We start from the raw sequence: 10,827 nt of genomic DNA on the forward strand, positions 1-10,827 counted from the left end.
TTCTTTTCCTCCCAATTAAAAAATTCTTGTTAAAGCCCTACCCCTCAATGTAACTATATATTTCAAGACAAGGCCTTTGAAAAGGTAATTAAGTTAAGCAAGGTGATTATATAATCCATTATAATTCTATATAATGCAATAGGTCTGGTGGCTTATAAAAGAATGAAGATGAATACAGAAAAAAATATCATGTGAAAATGTAGGGAGAAGACAGCCATCTACAAGCCAAAGAGAGAGGTCTTTGGAGAATTCAACATTAACAACAGCTTCATCTTGGACTTCATATCTCTAAACCATGAGAAAATACATTTCTGTTGTTTGAATCACCCAATCTATGGTATCTTGTTATGGGAGTCTAGGAAATGAATAACATTAAGTATCCATAGTGTTCTTATTGAATAATTCTTTGAAGATGTCACTTCATGATAACTGGGAAATATCTCAAGTGAGGAAAAAAGATTAACTACTTGCTAAATCAGGGACAAGGAAAAGGAAGCAATAAAATATTCAAAGAACCAAGAGGGAGGACAGTGATTATGAATGCTGCCCAAGAATGTTGAGGTAGTTTACCAGTTGGAGGCATGATGGCAGGTACTGTTTGGTAACATTTTGTAGAAAATGTACATTCCATATACACCCACATTGAAAAATATCTAGTGCCTTATTCCCTATTTTGGATTTTGTTACATATATTTGATATTCTAAATCAATTTTGATTGTTTCATTATGTCATGGTATAAACTATTTGCATATATGTCCACAAATAACACTATCTTGTATCCATGCTTCTTTTTTTTTTTTTTAAGATTTTATTTATTTATTTGACAGAGAGAGAGATCACAAGTAGGCAGGGAGGAAGGTAGAGAGAAGGGGAAGCAGGCTCCCTGCTTAGGAGAGAGTCTGATGCAGGGCTGAATATCAGTACTCGGAGACCATGCCTGAGCCAAAGGCAGAGACTTAACCCACTGAGCCACCCAGGCGCCCTCCATGCTTCTTAAGTTTGATCACTTTGGATTCGTTTGAGATTTATTTATTTTACAAAGAAAGAAAGAGAAAGAGCATAAGAGAGTTGGGGGTGGGAGGAAGACTCAGAAGATCTTCAAGCAGATTCCATGCTAAGCAAGGAGTCCAATGCAGGGTTTGATCCGTGACCCAGAGCTAAAACCAAGACCCAGTTAAATATTATCTTTTAACTGCTTCCAATCAAGAGATAGAGCTTGGGAGATTAATATCAATAAGATAATGGAATAGGAAACACAAGTCATCCTTTATATAGACATAGATCTAACAACAAAATTTCTTCATGAAATCAAAAAGCCAGTTAAGATATCCCATACTCCAGGAAAGCAGGAAGTCAACCAAAGGGCAACAAGGTAGAAAAATTCCCAGTACTTACTGACCAGAGTACTTACTGATCAGTACTCACTGATCCAAAGTGATCAAAGCCCCTGTTGTTTCTTCCCCCACTACCCCATAATTGGGAGAAACCCCAATCCTAAATTCTCCATGGGGAGAAAAAGTGAGAAAAATGTTTGTGAGGTGCTCAAAATTTTCAGGTTGCTCCCAGGGACTGGTTTCTGTCCTTCATGAATCTAAACAATGACAGGTACATGATGCTATGTTTCTGACATTTTCTGTTGAAAACAGGTAACCAGGGGCCCTGGGATCCAGTCTGTTGAGCAGGTAACTCTTGATTTCAGCTCAGGTCATGAGCTACTGGGACTTCATCAGGATCAAAAGCTTTTGCACAGCAAAGGAAACAGTCCACAATAACCAAAAGACAACTGACAGAATGGGAGAAGATATTTTCAAATGGATATCAGATAAAGGGCTAGTATCCAAAATCTATAAAGAACTTAGCAAACTCAACACCCAAAGAACAAATAACCCGATCAAGAAATGGACAGAGGACATGGATGGGACATTTCTCCCAAGAAGACATCCAGATGGCTAACAGACACATGAAAAAGTGCTCAGCATCAGAAAAAAACTAATCGGCATCAAATCAAAACCACAGTGAGATCCCACCTCACACCGGTCAGAACGGCTAAAATTAGTAAGTTGGGAAATGACAGATGCTGGCGAGGATGCAGTGAAAAAGGAACCCTCCTGCACTGTTGGTGGGAATGCAAGCTGGTGCAGCCACTCTGGAAAACAGCACAGAGGTTCCTCAAAAAATTGAAAATACAGCTATCCTATGACCCAGTAATCGCACTACTGAGTATTCACTCTAAAGATACAAACATAGTGATAAAAAGGGGCACGTGCACCCAAATTTTTATGGCAGCAATGTCCCCAGTACCCAAATTAGGCAAAGAACCTAGATGTCCACCAACAGATGAATGGATAAAGAAGATGTGGTATATATAAACAATGGACTACAATGCAGCCATCAAAAGAAATGAAATCTTGCCATTTGCCATGATGTGGATGGAACTAGAGGGTATTATGCTGAGCAAAATAAGTCAATCAGAGAAAGACAATTATCATATGATCGCTCTGATATGAGGAATTTGAGAGGCAGGGTGGGAGGTTGTGGGGGTAGGGAAGGAAAAAATGAAACAAGATAGGATCAGGAGAGAGAAAAATCATAAGAGACTCAATCTCACAAAACAAACTGCGGGTTGCTGGGGGTGGAGAAGATAGGGATTGGGGAGGCTATGCTATGGTGAGTGCTGTGAATTGTGTAAGCCTGATGATTCACAGACCTGTACCCCTGGGGCAAATAACACATTACATGTTAATAAAAAAAAAATTAAAAATATATTTTAAAAATTAAAGAAAAAATGGAGTCTATCTCCCCACAGTTCAAATCTGAAATGTCCTTACCACTAGGTCTGGCCAAGAGAATGTTATGAAAAGTGATGTTGTGCCATTTGTGAGGTTTAGACTTTAAGAGGTCTTGCATGTTTTCTCTTATTCTCTCCAAGACCCTACCAAGGCAACATGTGAACAAACCTGGATTAACAAAGTCCAGGATGAGAGATCACTAGTGCCAGAGAAATGCAACACCAGATAAAGCAATCCTAAACCAGCTAGTCTCTAGCCAACCCAATAACTGACTAAAAATCCCATCCAACAGAAAGCAAAAGAACTGCCCAGGAGTGCCTGGCCGGCCCAGTCCATAGCGTGTGCAACTCTTGATTTCAGGTTTGTAAGTTCAATTCCTACACTAGGTGTAAAGATTACTTAAGAAAAATAAAAGTCTTAAAAACAAAAAGACAAACAAAGCCTGTCCAGCTCCCCCTATCCCCAAATGCCAAACTACAAAATCACAAGCTACTATATGGTTGTTGGTAATCTAAATACATGAGGATAACCTTGTAAAAACTAACTCATATACTTAACAAGGTCTTTTTTCTCTTGTGTAGCCTTGTAGTTAAATTAGACAGCTGTTCAGGTCAAAGAAAGCAGTAAAAGTGAGTAGTCACAATGGAGTTAGAAGACTCACCTAACACTTTCAAAGCAGACATGCTTGATTTTCTTAAGCATTGCCTGACTTTTCTAATTAATTGGAGGTACACTTACTTTTAAAAATAAATAAATAAACAGGACAAGACAAAGGGATTTAATATAAGTGACCCAGTTTTTGGCTATTTTAACTAATGCTCTTATGAACACTGGTGTTCAAGTAAATATCTGAATTCCTGTTTCCAATTCTTTTAGGTACATACACAGCAGTGAAGTTGCGGAATCATATTGTCATACTTTTACTATTTTTTGAGGGACTTCCATACTGTTTTCCACAATGGTTGCACAATTTTACAATTCCACCATTGATGCTCAAATTTTCTCTACATTTTTACCAACACTTAACTATCTTCTGCTTTTTAAATAAGAGACAGTATCATATTGTCTTCATTAAAGTCTTAATTTCAGAGTAGTGATTCCACCAATAACTAAAATAATAGGTGGTATCTTGTGGTAGCTTTGATTTACTTTTCCCTTATGGTTGTAATAAGAATCTTCATTTGTTTATCAACCATTTGTACACACACACCAGAAATGTCTGTTCAATTATTTTCCTTGTTTTGGAATCAGCTTGTGATATTGCCATTTTTGAGTAGATTTCCTACATTTTCATCTAAGATTTTGTAGTTTTAGCTCTTACATCTTTTGTTTGGGTATTTTTGAAATATTATTTACATTTACTTATTTCTTTTTATTTGCTTATTTTTAAAGAATAACTGCATACAAACTTTATTGGTCTCAGATGTTAGCTATGAAATTTAGGTCACTGACCTTTTTTTCATTAATTTTAGTATATAGTGTTAAGAAGGGGTTTGCTTTCATTTTCTTCCATTTGGATATTCAGTTTTCTTAGTATCGTTTGTTGAAAAGACTGTCCTTTCTCCATTGAATGTTTCTGGCATCCTTGCCAAAATTATTTGGCTATGAATGTGAAGGTTTATGTCTAGACTTTCAATTCTGTTCCATTGGTTTTTGTGTCAATCTTTTGACCTGTGTTGACCCAAGTTTTATTTCTGACCCTTATTATATTCCATTGGACTGTATGTCTATCATTAGGACTACTATAGCTTTGTACTAAGTTTTTTAATTAGGAGGTATAAATCTTCCAACTTTATCCCTCTTTCTTAAGATAGTTTTAACTACTTGGAGTCCCTAAGAGTTTTACCAAAAAAAAAAAAATCATTGGAATTTTAATAGAAACTGCATTGACTCCATCAATTACTTTGGGTAATATTGACATCTTAACAACACTAATTTTAAAATCCATAGGGAGGGGTAAAGAGAGAAGGAGAGAGAAACTCTAAGCAGACTCCATGCTGAGCAGTCTTACTCAGGGCTCCATCTCATGACCCTGGGATCATGACATAAGCTGAAACCATGACATAAGCTGAAACCTTAACCAACTGCCCCCTCATGTGCCCCTGTTTTGTTGTTTCAGTGTACAAGTGTGTTATCTCCTCAGTTAACTTATAAGTATTTTATTCCCTGGGGAACTTGGGTGGCTTAATTGCTTAAGCATCAGACTCCATTTTGGCTCACATCATGATCTTGGGGTTGTGGGATCAAGTCCTGCATCAAGCTCTGCACTCAGCATGGAGTTTGCTCATCTCTCTCCCTCTCTCTCAAAATCCTCCTCCAATTCACACTCTCTCTCTAAAATAAGTAAATATCTTTTTTTTTAAGTATTCTTTTATATTATATCATAAACATCACTATTTTCTTAATTTCCTTCAGATTCTTTATTAGTATATAGATATATAATTAATTTTTATATGTAGATTTTGTATCCGGTTCTAACAGGTTTTTTTAGTGTGTGAAATCTTTGGACTTTTATATATATAAGATCGATCAACAGAGATATGCTTCTTTTATCTGATTTAAATACTTTTACTTCTTTTTCCCTATTTGCTCTAGTTAGAACTCCTAGTAGTATGTTGACTAGAAACAGCAAAAACAGCTGTCTTTATCTTACTCTGATCTTAATCTTTAACCACTGTGTTAGCTATGGGGTTTCCATATGTGGCTTTATTACACTGAGTTAGTTTCCTTCTGTTCCTAGTTTGAGTGTTTTTATCAACAAAATGTTTGGAATTTTGTCAAATGCTTGTTTTGCATGTATCAAAATGATTTTTCTGTCAAGAAATGAAGACAGAGAAAGGACCACAATAACAACAGCACAAGAAAGAAGCGAAGCAAATTGGAAAAACAAAACAAAACAATAAAATGAAAAATCAAACAAGAAAAATATCAGAAGAAAACAAAAAACTAGATCCAAAAACCTAGATTTGATCTGCTTATTAAAAGAAAGTAGATCTCAAAAAAAAAAAAGAAAAAGAAAGTAAATCTCAAAATAGGAAAGAAAGGGAAATATATACTTTCATTTTATTGTAATATATAGATATAAGCCAAAAAGTTTTTTTTTTTTTTTTTTTTTTTAAGACAGGGAATACTTTATTCAAACCCATCAGAGAAATGGACAGCTTGGGTCTGTAACAAAGCGTTGTGTTTTAAAGCATAGGTCAGTAATTGTATATGAGAGTATACACTGCTACATACAAATTAACTGATCAGAGCACTTTTCAATATTCAAAACAGAATAAGCTTCCCTGTAAAAGCAGCACCTTTGTGACATTTTTAACTTTAGTATTCCTCTCCTTCTTCTTCACCCTCTCCTTCAACAGAATCTACACCAACCTCCTCATAATCCTTCTCAAGGGCAGCCATGTCTTCACAGGCCTCAGAAAACTCTCCTTCCTCCATGCCCTCCCCCACATACCAGTGAACAAAGGCACGCTTGGCATACATCAGGTCAAACTTGTGGTCCAGGCGAGCCCAGGCCTCAGCGATGGCTGTGGTGTTGCTCAGCATGCACACAGCTCACTGGACTTTGGCCAGGTCTCCACTGGGCACCACAGTGGGAGGCTGGTAATTAATGCCCACTTTGAAGCCAGTGGGACACCAGTCCACAAACTGGATGGTACGCTTGGTCTTGATGGTGGCAATGGCGGCATTGACATCTTTGGGAACCACATCGCCAAGGTACAACAGGCAGCAAGCCATGTATTTACCATGGCGAGGGTCACATTTCACCATCTGGTTGGCTGGCTCAAAGCACACGTTGGTGATCTCTGCTACAGAAAGCTGTTCATGGTAGGCTTTCTCAGCAGAGATGACAGGGGCATAGGTGGCCAGAGGGAAGTGGATACGGGGATAGGGCACCAGGTTGGTCTGGAATTCTGTCAGATCAACGTTCAGGGCTCCATCAAATCTGAGGGAAGCGGCGGTGATGGAGGACACAATCTGGCCTATCAACCTATTTAGATTAGTGTAGGTTGGGCGTTCAATATCGAGGTTTCTATGACAGATGTCATAGATGGCCTCGTTGTCTACCATGAAGGCACAATCAGAGTGCTCCGGGGTGGTGTGGGTTGTGAGGATGGAGTTGTAGGGCTCAACTACAGCTGTGGAAACCTGAGGGGCTGGGTAGATGGAGAACTCCAGCTTGGACTTCTTGCCATAATCGACAGAGAGACATTCCATCAGCAGGGAGGTGAACCCGGAACCAGTTCCCCCTCCAAAGCTGTGGAAAACCAAGAAGCCCTGAAGACCTGTGCACTGGTCAGCCAGCTTCCGAATTCGGTCCAAGACAAGGTCAATGATCTCTTTGCCAATGGTGTAGTGCCCTCGGGCATAGTTGGCAACATCTTCCTTGCCTGTGATGAGCTGCTCAGGGTGGAAGAGCTGGCGGTAGGTGCCAGTGCGAACTTCATCAATGACTGTGGGTTCCAGGTCTACAAACACGGCCCGGGGCACATGCTTGCCAGCGCCCGTATCACTGAAGAAGGTGTTGAAGGAGTCGTCTCCTCCCCCGATGGTCTTGTCACTTGGCATCTGGCCATCGGGCTGAATGCCATGCTCCAGGCAATAGAGCTCCCAGCAGGCATTGCCAATCTGGACACCAGCCTGGCCGATGTGGATGGAGATACACTCACGCATGGTCGCTGCTTTGCGTCTGCCTAGCAGATGGCGGAGAGGAAGAGGAGAGGTTGTTGCTTCTTACAGCGCGACTCTTAGGCGGTCGATGTAAGAGAACCTAAGCCAAAAAGTTTTTAAAATATTTAAAATAATTTTATTTTATCAATTTTATTAAATTTATTTAAATTTAAAATTTTAAATATATATATGTATATTTTATTGTAATATCTAATATCTATATTACAATAAAATATACGATATTTTATAATATATATAATAAAATGAAAGTAAATCAAAAATTTTTAAAAAATTATATATGTGTGTGTATATATACGCAATTTAAAAATAATAAAAAGAACTGAAAAAAGAAAATAGCTGAAAATATAAAATTGAAAGATTAAAAACACACACAAATGCCCTTTCTCCCCTAGAGCTGAAGCGTGGAAGTTCTCTCTGCTCAGGAAACTTGGTGGGAGCAGTGATATGTACTAGCCTCCTGGGGAAGGTGCCTATGGCGTGGATTGCCAGCTAAACTCACTCTAGGGGAAAGGCTTGTAGGGGGAATGGGGAGGCAGGGCTTGGTTGTGGGTTTCTGGACTCTAGTAGGTGGCACTGGTTTCCTCCCTAAAGTCTATCAGCAACGCTGATGGGATGAAAAGGGCTCTGCCTCCCCTCTCCCTGTCCCAGGACTGAAAATTCCCAGCTCCCCACTCTTGAGTGAGCCCTCACAGAAGAGTCATAAGACACAATTGTGTCCCCTACTTTCCAACAGAACTCACCCAGCTTGTGACCAAGTGTTTTATGTCAGGCATGTGACTGAGTTTCAAAACTCCAAATTTTACAGACTCCAAAGCATGGATCTGTGCTACTCCTTCCAGGGGCAAGGGTGGGGAGTTTTCTGACTGTGCTTTTGCCTTTTGCTGGGCTCCTGACGGGAAAGTTACCACATGATCCTGTAGCACTTCACAGTTTATGGTAACATCTAGCAGAAACCCAGCACCTAGAGACACTGTTTTCCTTCTTTCTTTCTTTCTTTCTTTCTTTCTTTCTTTCTTTCTTTCTTTCTTTCTTTCTTTCTTTCTTTCTTTCTTCAAGATTTATTTGTTTGAGAGAGAGAGAGAGAACAGAGGAAGAGTGAAAGAAAGAATCAGACTCCCCACTGAGCAGAGATCCTGATGTGGAACTCAATCCCAGACCCTGAGATCAGGACCAAGCCAATGGCAGATGCTTAACTGAGCCACCCAGGCGCCCCTGACTTGCTGTTTCAGCTGGCTTCCCCCCCTCCTATACCTGGCAACTCTGCCTTACTCAGCTCTTCCACTCTTCTTGAGACATTGGGGATCCTGAGATCACACTATGCCATATGACCTTTTGCTCCACTCCATCACCTGATCACCTTTATGCCAGGCATGTCCCCCACTACAGCAGACTTCTGAAAGTTCTGACTATGTACTCCTATGTTTACAATACTTTGCAGTAGCCTTAGCCTCCTGAAGCTGGCTCCCTCCCCTCCACCACTGTATCCTCCTATATATCATCGCAGATTCATTTCCACATCTCTTTTCTTAAAAAAAAAAAAAAAAGTCACTTTTCTATTTGTAGAATGACTTGATACATATCTAGCTGAATTGATAACTGGCTCAATTCCAGGAACCAGAGGAACTCAAGGTCCCCTACTCCTCTCTCTGCCTTAACTCCTCCCAAGATGATTGTAAGATTTTTATCCTTCATTTTGCTGATATGTGTAACATGTTCATTGATTTGTGCATATTGAGCCATACTTGCATCCCAGGAATAAATCCACCTTATCGTGGTGAATGACATTTCAATGTATTTTTGAAAGCAAAACACTCATTGAAGATTTTTATGTCTATCTTCATCAGGGATATTGGCCTATAGTTTTTTTGCATGTGATGTCTTTGTCTGGTTTTGGTATCACGACGATGTTGTCCTCATAGAATGTATCTGCAAGTTTTCATTCCTGTTCTATTTTAAAATTCCTTGAAAATAATAGGCTCTACCTTTTCTTTAAATGTTTCATATAATTCATCTTTAAATCCATCTGATTCTAGACTTTTATTTTTTGATACTTTTTAAATTAGTAATTCAATTTCATTAGTAGTAATCTCTCTGTTCAGATCTGCTCTTTGTTTCTGATTCAGTTTTGAGAGCTTATGTTTCTAGGAATTTATCCATTTCCTCTAGGTTGTCCAATTTGTTGGCATATAGTTTTTCACACCATTCTTTTTTGTTCAAAGATGTATTTATTTGAAAGAGAGAGAAAGAGAATACACATGAGTGGAGAGAGGGGCATAAGAAGAAACACCCAAGCAGACTCCACACTGACCACAGAATCCTGTGCAATTTGCATGATGCAGGAGGCAAGGGCTCAATCCCACAGCACATGAGAAAATGACTGGAGCCAAAACCAAGATTCAGATGTTTAGCTCATGAAGGCACCCCTTCATAGTATTATTTTAAGATCCTTTGTTTTTCTGTTGTGTCCATTGCTACTGCTGCCTTTTTTCTGATTTGATTTATTTTGGTCCTTCATCTTATTTTTTTGGTGAGTCTGTTTAAGAGTTTATCAGTTTTGTTTATCTTTTCAAGACCCAGCTCTTCGCTTCATTGAATTCTTTCTATTTTTTTTTCATTTCTATATCATATGTTACTTTCTTTGTTTAAAAACAGCATTTTTATTTTTTAGTTTTTAAAATATATTTAGTTAGTTTTTAAATTATTTATAGTAGGCTGCACATCCAGCATGGAGCCCAATGTGGAGCTTGAACTCAACCTGAGAGCAAGACCTGAGCTGAAATCAAGAGTTGGACACCAAACTGACTAAGCCACTTTTAAGTTTTTATTTACATTCCATATAGTTAACATGCAAAGCTATATTAGTTTCAGTACAATACAGTGACTCAACACTTCCATACATCACCCTGTGCTCATCACAAATGCACTACTTAATCTCTATCACATAATCCCCCCACTTCCCTTCTGGTAACCATCAGTGTGTTTTCATAGTCAAGAGTCTGGTTCTTAGTTTGTCTTTTGGATATTCAATTTTAGAAGTTCTTTATATATTTTGAATATCAACTCTTTACCCAATCATCATTTTCAAATATCTTCTCAATTCTGCAGGTTGTCTTTTACTTTGGGAGATTGTTTTCTTCACTGTGCAGAAGTTTTTTTTGGTTTTATTTTTTTTTTGTTTTTGGTGATTTTTGTTTATTTTTGTTTTTTTAAAAGGAGAGTACATGAACAGGCACAGGATGGGAAGGAGCAGAGGGAGAGTCTCTTAAGCAGACACTTAGTTGAGTATGGAGTATGATACATGGCTCCATTTCTTGACCTAAGATCCTGACATAAGCTGAAACC

At 38.6% G+C, this 10,827-nt stretch overlaps 1 pseudogene; it reads right to left on the reverse strand.

The window, feature by feature from the left end:
* Window positions 1-5,883: 5,883 nt before the first annotated feature.
* LOC123394026 lies at window positions 5,884-7,556 on the reverse strand (annotated as a pseudogene).
* Between the last annotated feature and the right edge of the window lie 3,271 nt (window positions 7,557-10,827).

The sequence above is a fragment of the Mustela putorius genome, unplaced genomic scaffold (genome assembly GCF_011764305.1).
Source record: "Mustela putorius furo isolate JIRA1106 unplaced genomic scaffold, ASM1176430v1.1 tig00001149_pilon_pilon_pilon, whole genome shotgun sequence".
Taxonomy (NCBI): domain Eukaryota; kingdom Metazoa; phylum Chordata; class Mammalia; order Carnivora; family Mustelidae; genus Mustela; species Mustela putorius.